This window comes from Leopardus geoffroyi, chromosome D1, assembly GCF_018350155.1.
Source record: "Leopardus geoffroyi isolate Oge1 chromosome D1, O.geoffroyi_Oge1_pat1.0, whole genome shotgun sequence".
Classification (NCBI taxonomy): Eukaryota; Metazoa; Chordata; class Mammalia; order Carnivora; family Felidae; genus Leopardus; species Leopardus geoffroyi.
This window is the reverse complement of record NC_059329.1, coordinates 25,772,608-25,789,595: the sequence shown is the minus strand read 5'-3', so window position 1 is coordinate 25,789,595 and position 16,988 is coordinate 25,772,608.

Genomic DNA, 16,988 nt, shown 5'->3' with positions numbered 1-16,988 from the left:
TAGCAAGTAGATACATGAGACATAACTTAGTGGTTAATATGAAACTTCACAGCGAAGCTTGGAGCATGACACGGAAGTGGAGAAAGCCCTTGTTTGAAAATATTTTGCATTTATTCAGCAGAACTCTTGATGTAGATAGACAGTGCTGGTGATGACTGAATAATGTCTGCGTTCTGGAGCGGAGCTATGTTATCTCCATGCCATCCCATTAAATCTGATAATTATGCAGTTCAGGGAGATGGTCCTAGGAAGAGCTGTGATCTGTGCCTTCTCTGCCAACGGAGTTCCTTTCTGCAGGCTTCACCTTGTTGTACTGCCCTACCTGCTGGTGGGCCCATCAATCCACACGGGGCACCAACAGAAGCGGTACTCTGGATTGCTGCTTCAGAAGAATAGTAGGGAGAAAACGGTGTGGCATGTTACAAGAGTTGCTGAACACAGGTGGCTTTGACTGTCCCTCCAGTTTTGAGTGGTAACACTTGGTAAGTTAACAAGGGCCTTTCCCTCATTCTTAAACACACGGTTTCCCTGGTTCAAAATCTATTAAAGCAAAATGCCTATCCAGAGAAGAGAAGAGAGTGACTGTACCGATAGTAACTAACAACTTATTAATCAGTCATCAGGTACCAGGCTATTCTAGGTTTTTAAAAACACATATTACTATAGCTCCATCTTCCTAACAATTACATGAAGTAGCATTATTTTATTGCCACTTTACCGATAATGAAACTGAGGCCCAGAAAGTTTAGGTGACGTGCTGGAGTTCATACGTCTGAGGTTAAGTGGGATTTGGATCCAAGCTCTCTGACTGGAGCCCCGTAGTTTTTCTCACTCTTCTATGCTACCTGCCCAAAGAGGATCTTCAAAAATTATGAACACCCTGGGATGCCTGGGTGGCTCAGTCGGTTATGTGTCCAACTACAGCTCAGGTTGTGATCTTGTGGTTGGTGAGTTTGAGCCCCACACTGGACTCTGCTGTCAGCGTGGAGCCCGTTTCAGATTCTCTGTGCCCCCCCCCCGCCCCTCCCCTTCTCGCACTCTTTCAAAAATAAATAAACGCTTTGAAGAAGATTATGAACACCATAACACAGAAGTGGTGAAGACACCATGCTACGAATTTGCAGGGAAATCAAGCCCTCCAGGACAGAAGAGGATTATGCTGTAGTAACATCACCAGAATCTCAATACCTTAACACAAAAACAGGTGTATGTCCTGCTCGAGCAAAATCTGCTGCAGGCCCAGATGATTCTCCTGGGTAACAGTCCTCTGTGTGGCCACTCAGCCACTGGGGGTGAGGCTGGCTACATCATCTAAACATGTTCCGGAGAAACCGTGGCAGCGAAGAGAGCACCAGAGGTTCCTGCACAAGTAGTTAGCATGTGGCCCAGAAATACTGCAGGTTGTTCCTGCTCAGAGCTCGTGAGCCAGAGCTAGTTTCAAGGCCCTGCCCCAACACAGGGAAGGGGGCAAGTTCAGGAGAGTCTGCCATGTACCTGGATGGAGAGCCCAATGGGGCAGCGGTGTGCATTAACAGTGTCTGCCACACCACCTGGCTCCCCTCTCGGATTCTTCCGCTTGCATTAAGGACAGCCAGCCATATCCTAGTATGGGAAATATTGCTCAAAGAATAACAGTCCTTTGGACACAAGAAATTGAGAGGCAGTGTAGGGTTGGCAGGTCCCCTGGTGAGGCATCACTTTTGGGGGTCCCAAGATGGCAGCAAGAAATTGGCCCTGCAGCCACAGGTTTCTGATCATAGTGGAGAAAAGCTTCTGGAAGTAAAGAGATGCAGTGTCTCACCCCAGTCCCAGAGGAACGGAGGAAGGCTTGCAAAGAGGAGCACTGTGCTCTGTGGATGCCTTGTGAGAGTCAGAAATGACCACCATTTGTGTTTCCTCCACTACTCTCTCACTGGCTTCGCTGACCCCCCTCCTCCTAACACAAACCTGCCAGGTTCACTTCCATCTCAGACCGACATTGTTCCCCCAGCAACCCTCAGATCCCAGGTATTTATGTGACTTGTTCCTTCACTTTAAGTCTTGCCCCATTCATCACCACCTTGGAAAAGACTTCCCTTGACCACCCTATGTAACGCAGCATCCCCAATTAATCTCAATCCACTTATTCTGCTTTCCCGTGGTACCTATGTGATAGCTGCACCTCCTCCAGACTGTGAACACCAAGAGCACGAGAACTTTGTCTTGTCCACTATTACGTCCTAGTGCTGGAAACAGTGCTACAGCCATATGTGCATCACTATTTGCTGAACAGATATACTGATGGGTCTCTGTTTTCCACCATAATGTAACGGAAGGCGGGTGCTCAGAAACCCTTTGTTTGGGTACTGGAATAGAACAGGTTGTCTTTCCTCAACACCAAGAATGAACCCAACATCACTTGCTTGGTTGACTTTCATATGCTACACGCACGTTTGCACTACTGTTGTGGACTGATGGCCCCAAAAGGAAAGCAAGGAGGTTTAGATGATCTCAAACTGCCAGGGTGACTAGACTCTAGAACAAGAACTAATCAGAAAATACGTTTAATGGAGGTCAGTTTGAAAATCATTTGGAAAGTTTTGAAGGGAAGCTATGTGGAGGAGAAGAATGGAGATGTTCTGAGTGTCCAGGGGGGCTGTCTTCCCATACTCACATCTGCTGTAGGGTGTGGGCTCGAGAAGATGTAATGAACCCAGACAACCTTGGAAGAGAAGGGAAAATTGAGACTTGGACAGTTTTCAACAAGCCTCTGTAGTAACCTATGTGCCAAGGGGTGGTAGAATCTAGGGAAAGATAAATGAGTTAGTCCTTGAATGACCTCCTTCTCTAAGCTACATGAGTTTTAAAGGGAACAGCTAAAACATCTCATTATGTTTCCTAGATCCTACAGGATAAGGTTACTGGGACTTAGAGGGCTCAGAATCCTCAAGAACTCTCTGAAAGTAGTTGCCGTGGACTCTAGATTTCACTGTTGCTTGGCCCCTCCTGATATAGAAGCTACCCCTTCCCTTAGCCGTCCTCTCAATGCCACTTGGCAAGTGTATGACACTGATTATGGTGGGAAGTGGTTCTCTTCCTACCAGAGCTTAAGATTATCAGGGTGTCAAAGGCTATCGTGACTTTTTTATTTTTATGGTTGTTTTCTTTAAAACAACAACAACAGCAATAAGAACAACAACAACAACCCAGGGGCACCCTGGTGACTCAGTCAGTTAAGCATCTGACTCCTGATCTCCACTCAGGTCACACAGTTTGTGAGTTCGAGTCTGGGCATTGGGCTCTGCTCTGACATTGCGGAGCCTGCTTGGGATTCTGTCTCTCCCTCACTCTGCCCTTCCATGGTTGGAGGGGCTCGCTCTCTCTCTCTCTCTCTCTCTCTCTTTCTCTCTCTAAATAAATAAATAAACTTAAAAAAAAAGTCAAACCTAAAACATGTAGGTAAACCTTCCTTGTCATTAAGCAAAAGCACCCAATGTTGGACTCAAAATGTCCTTGACTACACTAATAACAAATGAGTATTCCAGGACAGGGTACTGATACCATCACTCTTCCACTTTAAGGTAACCTTGGCTTTCTGGGATGTTTCCACCTTACACAAATGGGCACCTTTTGTCCCCTATTTTAGACAATGTGACGTTTGTCCAAAGACCTCATTGTCCAGGAAGGTACCTGATCACCTGCCTTGGCTCCTCCTGAGGTCCTCAGCTACGTGTTCAATGAACCTGCAACCCAACATTACGGCGAAAGAGGGGAGACTTACAAGCATAAGGGTCCACCTAAGTGTAGGCACACCTCTCAGAAGAAAAGGGTTTACACTTGTTCAGATTGACCCTAGGTGGCAGAAGCAATCGGAAATGGATAACCATTGAGCAAGGATGTTGTAGGAGGGACGGAAACATTAGGCCAGTAATTGGAACACCTTTGGAGCCCTTCCCAACCCTGAGGCTCTGTGGTATTTGTGCCACCTGGAGGTTGTTTGTGGGCTGCCCGCTCTGCTGCCCAGTGAGTGCACTGGTCTCTACCTGGACTGCTCTTCTCTCCTCTCCCTCTGCTTGGCGTCTGCTCCCTCAAAGACTTTCAATAGCACCTTGATCCAACCTATCCGTTCTGGCCTATACGATCTGGTGTTCTGACTTTTCTGCCTCTCTCTCTCTCTCTCTCTCTCTCTCTCATTACAATTAGGCACTGGCCTCTTTTAAAGTTCCCGTAGCCAGCCCTTTCCTGCCCCAGGTTCCTTGTACATGCTCTTCTCTCTACCTAGAATGTTCTTCTAATGGAAGGCCACTTCTCTTCACTGAGATCTCACGTCATCAGAGAGGTCTTCCTCAATGTCCCAATGTGAGGTAGCCACTTGATCACATCACCCTCTTAATTCTCTAAGTAGCACTTATCACTCAGAAATTATCTGTGGGTCACTTGGGTGGCTCATTCGGTTAAGTGTCCGACTCCGGCTCAGGTCATGATCTCACAGTTGGTGGGTCTGAGCCCTGTGACGGGCTCTGTGCCGATAGCTCAGAGCCTGGAGCCTGTTTCAGATTCTGTGTCTCCCTCTCTCTCTCCACCTCCCCCACTCACGCTCTGTCTCTCTCTGTCTCCCTCAAAAATAAACATTAAAAATTTTTAAAAAGAAATTATTTGTAATTAATGATTTATCTATTAATTATCTCATCACTAATTTGTAAGCTTCATGAGCACTTAGCACACAGTATATACGCAAATAGGTTTGTCGAATGAACAAATGATTGAATGACGTTTAAAAAGAAAGGGGTCATGCAAACAATTTCAGAAAACTTTGATATTTTGCCCAAGCTCAGCCCCGCAGGAGCCGACTGTCTTTTGTAACCACAAGGAGTCTCTTTCGGTGCTGTTGAGCCTTGACACGCCTACTGCCCAGAAATTAAAGAGGCCACCAGATGGTGCCATTGGCACACTTTTGATTCACAAGTGTTGTCAGTTCTTGAAAGGGTCCCCCAGTCCTACCGAAGTGACTCAATAGGCTGCTGCTTTCTTCCGCATCGCTTTCCACCCCACTTTTACAAGAGCAGTGTAAGGACAGCGGCCAGCAGCAAATACCGGGAGCTGATTCGAGGACCTGCTTGTTTGGAGCCAGCAGTGAAAAAGAAGGATAAGATTTGAACTTGCCACACAAGACTTGGATAAAAATGTCATCTGCCCAAAGAACTCGAGTGGGAGCGTGCCTTCATGATGGATTCCATAATTTGTAAGGATGATCTTATGATTTGAAATTTTCAAATATTTTCAGGAAATGGCATAAACCACATAGAGCCTGGCTTCTCTGTGCTCATCTGCTAAATCCAGGCAAAGCTTCTGAGTCTCAAGAGTTTCCAAACCTGGATGCACACAGGCGTTCCCTGCAGAGCTTTTTTAAAATACAGATTTCTATGGGGTGCCTGGGTGGCTCCGTCAGTTAAGTGTCAGACTTCGGCTCAGGTCATGATCTCACCGTTCGTGAGTTCAAGCCTCATGCCTGGCTCTGTGCTAACAGCTCCGAGCCTAGAGCCTGCTTCAGATTCTGTGTCTTTCTCTCTGCCCCTCCACTGCTCACACTCTCTGACTCTCTCTCTCTCTCTCTCAAAAATAAACAAACATTAAAAAAATTTTTTTTTGAAATACAGATTTCTATGTGCCACTCAATTAGGTGTCTCTCTGATGGCCAGAGAACTTGTACTTTCACAAAGAACTCTCCAGAAGATTCGGTGTCATCTGTAATTTGGGAGCCTTTGTTCCTGAAGAGCAACCATCCCTCCAGTTCCCCTTCTAGAACCTACCAGTCCTGCCCATCACTCCTCTGCTTATCTGGGCTTAACCGGGCCCCAGGCCAGTGTCACCCAAGTTTTGTATCAGGATCTTCATTCTTAATGGGAGTCTCCCCAGCCCTCAGCCCCAAAAGATCACATGATCCCAAGGTTGTCAAATAATAAATCAAATAGATTTGTTTGGGCTTTTTGCTGTAGAATTCCCTAGATCCATACCATACCGTTAATACCTTAAAGCCTCTAAGAGGGGTATTAATGTCGGGTCACAGATACATTTTATTCACAGAACATTTCTTCAGGACACAGGAAACATGGTCTAGTTGATTAGGATCTGGACTAGGTGTCAGGAATTTTTGGTTTTGGTCACAGCTTCTTGACGAATAACAACGTGACTACTTTGTTTATGCCCACCTGATTCCACAGCACATATGAGGAAACTGGCCAGGGGACTTTGCTAAGTTATCCCATCGTTTGAAGCCTCCATTGCCTTATCTGTAAAATGGGCTAGTAACTGCTTCAGAAGTGTTGAGGGACAAAGTGATATGTGAGAAAAGGCTCCTAAAAGAGTGAGGTATTGTGGAAGGGAGGGGTGGAGATGTGTCGAGTGGGATGTGAGAATTAGTCCAAAGCCTCCCTAGAGCTGCAGGTTTTCAAGCTAGCATATAAATTTGTAAATATTTACTATAACAGCTGTCCTCTGTAAAAACTTTGCTGCAATGATTAGTTTTAAAGTGATTTAGTTTTAATTTTTTTTAATGTTTATTTATTTTTGAGACAGAGAGAGACAGAGCATGAACAGGGGAGGAGCAGAGAGAGAGGGAGACACAGAATCTGAAACAGGCTCCAGGCTCTGAGCTGTCAGCACAGAGCCCGACGCGGGGCTTGAACTCACAGACCATGAGATTATGACCTGAGCCAAAGTCGGACGCTTAACCAACCAAGCCACCCAGGCACCCCAAAAGTGATTTACTTTTAAAATGCAAGTAAAATCAAAAGCCTTAGAATAACACATCAGTTCTCATTTACTTTCCAGGTTCTACTGCCTTTTTCAACTCTTTTAGGTGTCTCTTCCTATGTACCACCCAGTTTCTAAATAATGTGCTATTTCTTGATTTTTCAATTTTTTAAAAAATTTTTTTAAGTGAATAGTTTTGGGTTTTTTTTCTTTTTCTTTTTTTCACATTTATTTTTTAATTGTATTTTAAAAAATTTACATCCAAATTAGTTAGCATATAGTGCAACGATGATTTCAGGAGTAGATTCCTTAGTGCCCCTTACCCATTTAGCCCATCCCCCCTCCCACAATCCCTCCCGTAACCCTCAGTTTGTTCTCCATATTTATGAGTCTCTTCTGTTTTGTCCCCCTCCCTGTTTTTATGTTATTTTTGTTTCCCTTCCGTTATGTTCATATGTTTTGTCTCTTAAAGTCCTCATATGAGTGAAGTCATATGATTTTTGTCTTTCTCTTGACTAATGTCACTTAGCATAATACCCTCCAGTTCCATCCACATAGTTGCAAATGGCAAGATTTTATTCTTTTTGATTGCCAAGTAATACTCCATTGTATATATATACCACATCTTTTTTATCCATTCGTCCATCGATGGACATTTGGGATCTTTCCATACTTTGGCTATTGTTGATAGTGCTGCTATAAACATGGGGGTGCATGTGTCCCTTCGAAACAGCACACCTGTATCCCTTGGATAAATACCTAGTAGTGCAGTTGCTGGGTCGTAGGGTAGTTCTATTTTTAGTTTTCTGAGGAACCTCCATACTGTTTTCCAGAGTGGCTGCACCAGCTTGCATTCCCATTGATTTTTCAATTTTAAACGTCATGTATTAACTTCCCACTAAGGAGTATGAGGGTGATCTTTGGCTGGTACCGTGCCTGGTTACTGCCCCACCCCTGCCCCAACAACACACATGTACACACTCCATCTACATTTTTAATTCTAGTTATGTACAGAGTCCTTTCACCAATATCCAATATTTCCTATGTACTGATTAACCCACCCTCGGCCTCTGCTGTGGAACTGTAAATTTCCTCTCAGTTTGGGTCAACACATCAGATACTCTCAGTTGCTGTGTGTTCTTCTTTTTGGAGGCTGGGAATAAAGAGGTATCCCCCGGAGCCCTTCCTATTCCCACTCAAACCTAGAAGGTGTTTCTCTGGGCCTGCTTCACAGCTGTGACTGCTGTGGGAATACCCTTGACTTCTCTCTGTGGGGAATCCCTTCTTTCCTGAATCCCACCTTCCTGTCTTATTTGATTCCCTCTTTGTGATGGAGAAAGGTGCAAGGGAAATAATTTTTTGTAACTTTGCATGTATGAAAAAAATATTTTTTCCCTACCATTACCCTTTTTGATGATTTGGATCAATATAGACTTCTAGACTGAAAATCAATTGCCCTTATATTTTGAATATCATCTTTTTTTTTTTTTTTTTTTTTTTTTTTTTTGTCTTTGGTAAGTCTAGCTGTTGAGAAGTCTGATGCCATTCTGTTTCTTGATCCTTATAGGTAAACTATTTTCCTCTTTGGAAGGTTTTAGGATCCCCTTTTTCCTGAATTTTAATGATGATGTACCTTGGTGTCTTTTTAAACTAATTCTGCTAGGCATTCAGTGGCCCTTTCAAATAGGAAATATATGGTCTTCAGTTCTGGGGATCTAAAATATTTTCTATTTTCTTCTCTGCTATTTTCCAAACACCTGTGATTTGGATATTGGAACATCTGGGTTGGTCTTCGATTTGATTTCTCTTATCTTTGTTCTCCTATTGTCCATCTGTGACATCTTGTCTTACTTTGTGGGACATTTACTCATTTAAAAATGAATCCTTACTAAAATTATAGGGCACCTGGATGGCTCAGTCAGTTAAGTGTCCTACTTCAGCTCAAGTCATGATCTTGCAGTTTGTGAGTTCCAGCCCTGTGTCAGGCTCTGTGCTGACAGCTCAGAGCCTGGAGCCTGCTTCGGAGTCTGTATCTCCCTCTCTCTCTGTCCCTCCCCAACTCATGCTCTGTCTGTCTCTCAAAAATAAATAAAAACATTTTAAAAAATTTAAAAAAAGAATCCTTACATTGAATTTTTATACCTCCATATTTTTTTCCCCTAAGAGTTCTTTCTTTTTCTTCTCATTTATATCTTTTTGTTATTAGTGGATCCAGGCAGGACCTAGCTCCCTGAAATTACTAAATGAGTTTTTATTATTTTTCTTCTGTCACCTCCATTTCTTTCCCCCTTAATTTTCTTTCATCTGTTTGGCTTTGTTTCTGTCCCTTATGTTAGAAACTTTCCTCACATTTCTGACAATGGGCGGTTACCAATGCAAATCTGAATGGAACCTGCGCAGGCACCTTGCACACACACGCTGATTGGCGGTTGTGTGAGGAGGCGGGACTGGTTGGCTAGTGAAGCAATGCAATTGGAAGAATAATGCTCCCCGCCCAAAGATGTCTGTTTTCTATTCCCTGGAACTTGGGAATGTGTTAGGTTACATGGCAAAGAGGAATTAAAGGTTGCAAATCAGCTGATCTCAAGATAGATTCTCTGTGGCCCCAATGTAATCACAAGAACCATTAAAGTGGAAGGTGGGGGCAGAAGAAGAGAGTCAGGGGCAAAGATGTGACAATGAAAGCCAGGTTGGAGGGATGTCATGTGACAAGGACTCCACTCCCCATTGCTGCTGTTTAAATTTTTTTTAATGTTTATTTATTTGGGTGGGGGGCAGAGAGAGGGGGAAGACACAGAATCTGAAGCAGGCTTCAGCTCTGAGCTGTCAGCACAGAGCCTGATGCGGGGCTTGAACTCACGAACTGTGAGATGGTGACCTGAGCTGAAGTCTGATGCTTCACCAACTGAGCCACCCAGGTGTCCCAACCATTGCTGCTTTGATGATGGAGTCATGAGGAGCCATGAGCCAAGGGATGCAGGAACCCTCTAAAAGCTGGAACCAGCAAGAAAATGGATTCTCCCCTAGAGCCTCCAGAAGGGAACCCGCCCCTCTGCTTGACAACTTGATTTCAGTCCAGTGAGACCCATGTAGGACTTAACTTTCGAACTGCAAGACGATAACTGTGTGTTTTTGAAGCCACTAAATTTTTGGTAATTTGTTATAGCAGCCATAGAAAACTGATATAAAGACCCACCCACTTAGTTGGGGTACCCACAGACATTACAGCTAAGGAAGCAGAGAGTTAAAGTTGCCAGGAAAATGTCTTCGAGACTTGCCATCAGGGAAGGAACAAGAGGTCTCTGGAGTTCAGCTCAATTTACGGCACCTACTATATCCATCTGGAGAATTCCACTGTCTTCTCAAGAGTACCAAGGGCATTCACCTGGACAGAAATTTGGGGTTTCCTAACCCAATCCTGAACACATCTGGCTCCTTTTTCCACTATTTTTTTTTTTTGTCATGATTTGCCTCAGGTCTCCCCTATCTCTGAAGGAAAAAGCAAGGACATTTTAGAATTGACCTGTGTGCAGTCTCCTTAACTATTCATACTAGTTCGGGTGGAGATGCGGTGGTCAAGCCCAGCTAGATCACGGCCAAGGGCCATGTTACATGGCTCATCTTTTCACTCTCTTCATGACACCATTTGAGCAAAGTCTTCATTCTACTGTAGTCCAATTTATCATTTTTTTCTACTTGGTGAATTTCATATCCTATTTAAAAAGTCATTCCCTACCATGAGGTCATGAATATAGAAGCATTATTGTTTTACCTTCTTTTTCTTCTTTTAAAGGTTTTATATAAATTCCAGTTAGTTAACATAATGTTAGTTTTAGGTGAAATATTAGTTTCGTGTGTACAATTTAGTGATTCAGCACTTCCATACATCACCCGGTGCCCATCACAAGTGCCCTCCTTAGTCCCCATCACTTATTTCACCCATCTCCTCACCCACCTCCCCTCTGGTCACCATCAGTTTGTTCTCTACAATTAAGAGTCTGTGTTTTGGTTTGCCTCTTTCTCTCTCTTTCTCTTTTTCCTTTTGTTCATTTGTTTTGTTTCTTAAATTTCACATTTGAGTGAGATCATATGGTATGTGTCTTTCTCTGACTGACTTATGTCGCTTGGCATAATACATTCTAGCTCCATCCGTGTCATTGCAAATGGCAAGATTTCATTCTTTTTCTATGGCTGAGTAATGTTCCATTGTGTATATACACCGCATCTTCTTTGTCTAGTCATCAGTTGGACATTTGGGCTCTTTCCATAATTTGGCTATTGTTGATAATGCTGCTATAAACATCGGGGAGCATGTATCCCTTTGAATTAGTATCCTTTGGATAAATACCTAGTTGTGTAATTGCTGGATTGTAAGGTGGTTCTATTTTTAACTTTTTGAGGAACTCCTGGCTGTTTCCCACAGTGGTTGCACCACTCTGCATTCCCACATTTGTTTTATCTTTTACACTTTGGTCTACAATCTACCTGGAATTGATTATTCCATGTAGTTTAAGATGAGATCAAGTTTAGTTATTTTTCCATGTGGATATCTAATTGACACCAATTACTGAGAAGTTTCCTTTTCCTAAAGTCAATCAATGCCCTATTTTTTATAAATCAAATGTTTAGATATTGGATTTACTCAAAATTTATCATTTTCATTGTTTTTCATTTCTTTCTGTATCTTTGAACTTCCATGTGGGATCTTTTTTCTGCCTGGATTAATTAATAAATTCTCTTAATTAGTTAATTAATTAATTCTCTTAGTTTTTATTTCAAAATATTTTCATTTCACCTGCATTCTTAAAGGACATTTTCCTTGGATATAGGCTGGCTTTTATTTTCTTTTTATTAACTACTTAACTCTGTTGTTTTTTATGAAGAAATCCACTTTAAGTTCAATTGCTCCTCCTGAGAAGTAATCTGTTTTTTCACCCCTTCTGACAGCATTTAAGATCTGCATTTTGGGGCACGTGGGTGGTTCACTCAGTTAAGTAAGAGTTTGACTCTTGATTTCAGCTCAGGTCATGATCTCGAGGTGTGAGATCTGTGCTGGGCGTAGAGCCTGCTTAAGATTCTCTCTCTCTCTCTCTCTCTCTCTCTCTCTCTCTCTTTCTCTGTCTCTCTCTCTCTCAAGCTCTCCCTCTGCCCCTCCCCCACCATGCTTGTGCAGGCTCTCTCTCTCTCTCAAAAAAAATCTGCATTTTGTCTTTATTTATTTTGTAAGTATTTCCACTATAGTGTGCTTAGGTGTGGACGTGATGTGTGTGTAGATAGAAACACACACATATACAAAAATATAAAGTACATATAACACAAATATTTCTTAATGCATTTGGCTTATGGGTGTAGGACGTTTTAAATCTAGGGCTTAATATTTTTCAGCATTTTTGCAAAGTTCTCAGCTGTTTTACTTCTAAATATTGTCTGCCTGATTCTCTTGACATGCCAAGTGCATGTATGTCAGACCTTCTGTTTCTTACTCTCCTGTTTTCCATCATTTTGTCTCTCCATGCTTCATTCTGGAAATTTTCACCAGTTCATAAATTCAATAATTACTTTTACAGATTAATTTAATCTATTATTTATTATTATTATTTTTTAATTTTTTAAAAATGTTTTTATTTTTATTTTTGAGACAGAGAGAGACAGAGCATGAGCAGGGGAGGGGCAGACAGAGAGGGAGACACAGAATCCAAAGCAGGCTCCAGGCTCCAAGCTGTCAGCACAGAGCCTGACGCGGGGCTCGAACTCATGGACTGTGAGATCATGACCTGAGCTGAAGTCAGACGCTAACCGACTGAGCCACCCAGGCGCCCCTATTATTTATTATTTTTTTAAAAGTTTGCTTACTTATTTTGAGAGAGACAGAGAGATAGAGAGGGAGAGAGAGAATCCCAAGCAGGCACCACACTGTCAGCCCAGAGCCCAACGCTGAACTCTAACTCATGAACTGTGAGATCCTGACCTGAGCCAAAATCAAGAGTTGGAGGCTCACCAACTGAGCCACCCAGGTGCCCCTAATTTAATCTACTATTAATCACATCCATTGAGTTTTAAAAACAGGCTTTTGTATTTTTCAGTTATGGAATATTCTTTTTTAAAAAATAGTTCTCCTCTGCCAAAATTCTCCATATTGGTTTTGGTCATCTTAAACATACATGCATCAATATTTTAATTTTTTTTAATGTTTATTTCTTTTTTAGAGAGAGAGAGAGAGAGAGAGATAGAGAGAGCAGGGGAGGGGCAGAGAGAGAGGGAGACACAAAAACCAAAGTAGGCTCCAAGCTCTGTCAGCACAGAGCCTGATGCGGGGCTTGAACTCACACACCCTGAGACCATGACCTGAGCTGAAGTCGGAGGCTTAACCGACTGAGCCACCCAGGTGCCCCACATGCATCAATATTTTAAAGTTCATGTGCAGTAACTCTTCTGTAATCTCTGGAAGTCTGTTTCTGTTGCCTACTTTTTCTTTTAGTTTCTTTTCTTCTCGTGTGCTTGTTATTTCTTATTGTGTGCTGAACATTAGTTTTGAAAAATTGTTTGCTGAAAGAATTTGAGGACTAGAATAACATATAGGACATATGCTTGCTTCTGCTGTGCATGTAGGATTGCCAGCACTTGGAGTTACCTGATCTGGTTCGACACTGAGAGAGCTTCGAGCTGAATTGCAGCCTCCCTGAGAGCAATTTGCAGCTGTTCAGTTTTAGGGTACAGGCTTTCTGTGACCCCAACCCAAAAGGAAGTGGGTTCATCAGGCCACCCCTGTACACCAGCTCACTGCTATGTTAGTGAGCTCTGCACTCCTCTCCTGGCACACCACGCCCTACAAATGTGCCGCTCAGCCTTTCAGCCGGCTTCTCTAGGGTCAACACACACTCCCAGAGGAGGGATGGCCCAGCTACTGGGCTTACCTCTCTGGGCCTCTGGTCTGTCTTCTAGATCGTTCCTGTAATTCTTTATGACCTTGTTAGTTCACTATCAAGACATAACAATGCCTTCAAGAGAAGTTTTTAAAAGATTTTATATACTTTTAATATTTGTTCTCAGCAGGAAGTTGTTCTTTTTTTTTAATGCTTATTATTTTTGAGAAGGAGAGAGAGAGAGAGAGAGAGAATGTGAGCAGGGAAGGGGCAGAGAAAGAGGGAGACACAGGATCCAAAGCAGGCTCCAGGCTCTGAGCTGTTAGCACAGAGCCAGATGCGGGGCTCGAACTCACGGACAGTGAGATCATGACCTGAGCGGAAGTCGGATGCCCAACTGACTGAGCCACCCAGGTGCCCTGAGGAAGGTTGTTCTAAATTACTGCACTCCTATCACCAAGAGCAAGAAGTCCTCTTCAGCAGAGGGGCTCTGCCTACCATGTTACTCTTTAACATTTAATATCAGGCATTGTCCAGTAGCAGGAGTTGTATCTGAGAATAACTTTGGAGAGAGAGAGAGAGAGAGAGAGAGAAACATAATACGGTAGCATAAGAGTGCGGGCTAATTTTGGACCACAGTCAGCCTCCATTTGAAGCCCTTTGTTTCAGAGATTGGCTTGGCCAAGATATTTTGTTCTTTTCTTTAATTAAAAAAAAAAAAAAGAATCTCTTAATGCTGTAGAACCCATAGGATCCTTTCAAAACGAATCACATCTATATAGATATGTTTCTCTGGAAGTTATGAAACTATATTTAAAATATCTCCTAAAAAAGAAATACATACCAAACCCTAAAACGTATTTTAGATTTAGATTTCCCATTTCAGGAAATTTGGAAAATAACCGGAAAATATTTTTGTGACTTAAAGAAGCTCTTCTGAGCTCCCCATCATTACCTGACTCATTCATTTAAAATGCATCATTGGACTTTCCCTGTTTTCCTATGCTAGGGCCCCAAACATTGGGAGTAGGCACTTCTCAGCCTCGGAGAATGTATAATCTAGCTAAAACCAGACAGGTGAAAACCATCTAAAGTGATAAATATGCATAAGATCTTATAATGAAATGTACATATATTACAGAACCTAATTCCAAAATGAACATTTATGAATTATTCTGCTTCACTGATCATTTATCATAAACCCTCATGGCAGTTCATAGTTGTTGACTACTTTTGGCTTCCCCTGAGAAACTCAAAAATACCTGTGTAATCTAAAAAGCTTCATTTGTTAATAGCCCCTAAAACTTATACACTAAAAAGTAGTATAAAAGAATAGGCAAGGGGGCAGATGCAGGAGTTAGACTGCGGGGGCGTGAATTCTTAGGAGTTGGGTGACCTTGATGGGGTCATTTAACCTCCATCCCCCTCTGTTTACTCTTCTGTAAAATAAGGATGCGGGCACCTACTTTGTAACATGTTTGTGCAGAACAAAGGAGCTGAAATCAATCTTGCACTTAGAACAAGTAGTAGGGCCTGAGAAAATACTCAATGTAAGTTCTTTTTTTTTTTTTTTCTTCAGGTGCAATCATGGTTCAACATCTACTTGGGGGAATTGAAGAATAACTTAGAAAATACTTTGTGAATTATTAGGAACAACATCCACAATCAAGAGGGAAAAGGGAAAATCCATTTTGTTCCCAGCCAAGAAACATTTAAACAAATATCTTTCCTGTCCCCGCTCAAATGTGTGTGGTACAAAAGCAGTTTTAACTTTGTCCTTCCAGAATATCTTTTTGATTTTTCTTATCCTCACACCTGAAAGAATTGGCTAGCGACTTTTCTTACTGGAGGCATTTTTACTGAAAGAATATTTACTTCCTCATTGTGCAGGGACCGGAGCCTCAGTAAAGACGGTTCGCTTATGTCCTCATTACCTACACTCTCATTGATAATATAGCTGTTCTCCTACCCAACTCAATCCTCTCTCCTCTTTGCCTCTAAATCAAACTTTTGACTTTGGCTATTGCATTCCTATAATCTTGATTATCAAGTACATTTCTTAAAAGCCTGGGAGAGAACTTGAATAGCACTGTATTTACCAATTACTACCCACGAGAACATTCTGTCTTGTTAAAATTTAAATTGACCTGAAACAGTAAAAATATACTTTCTCTAATAAAAATCCCCATTCATTGGACAACTTTTCTTCTTCATAGCCTTTTAATGTTTGTATTCTTCTTTTCTTTTTTTAAATAACGTTTATTTATTTATTTTGAGAGAGAGAGAGCACGTATGCACGCACAAGTGGGAAAGGGGCAGAGAGAGAGGGAGAGAATCATCCCAAGCAGTTCTGTGCTGCCAGCGCAGAGCCCGATGCAAGGCTTGAACCCACAAACTGTGAGTCCATGCATGACCTGAGCTGAAATCAAAAGCCAGACACTCAACAGACTGAGCCCCTCAGGTGCCCCTAATGTTGGTATTCTTAAGACCTAAGGGCTTTTTCTTTGCTCTCCCATTTCTTTTTGAAATCACATCCATGTTAAGGATTTCCTTACCTACCACTTTGTATCTTTTGCACAGAATTTGTCCTCAGTTCTGAAGATCGATCCAACTTCCTCCTGGACAGCTCCCATCTGGATATCCCACAGACGCCTCAACCTCAATATGTCTAAAGCAACTAACGATAAAGTGCAACCAAAGTGACCAATATGATTATGCTATATCTCTGCTTAGGTTCTTGAATTAACCTCTCAGTCAATGGTGCCAGTATTTTCCAACTAAAGGGTGCATAAGCATTACCCAGGCATCTTGTAAATCTGTGGGGTCCTGGGCTACAAAAATTCTGATTCAGTAGATCTGGGAATGGAGCTCAAAAATCAACATTGTTTTTCAAATGTTAATTTATTTATTTTGAGAGAGAGTGTGTGAGTGGAAGAGAGGGGCAGAGCGAGAAGGAGAGAGAGGATCCCAAGCTGGCCCCATGCTCAGCATGGAGCCCGATGTGGGGCTTGATCTCACAACTGTGAGATCATGACCTGAGCTGAAATCAAGAGTTGGACATTTAACTAACTGAGCCACCCAAGCACCCTAGGCATCAGCATTTTTAAGAAACGTGTCAAAGCTCTGACATGGGCAGCTGGATCCCATTCTGAGAAGGACTGCACTGCAGGACAATTCGGCGCCCTGGGGATAGCACACATGCCCATGGTTTTCGGCATGTACTCACCTCTCTAACCTCATCTCTGTCTATTCCCCGCTTCGTGTCCTAAAATCCAGCATGCAAGCCAAGGACCAGGAGCCTGGGAATGCCTGCATCTTGACCTGCCACTCACTCATGTTTACTTCGAAGATCTCCCTGAAGGAGGTCTAACCCCAGACTATAACAGAAGTGAG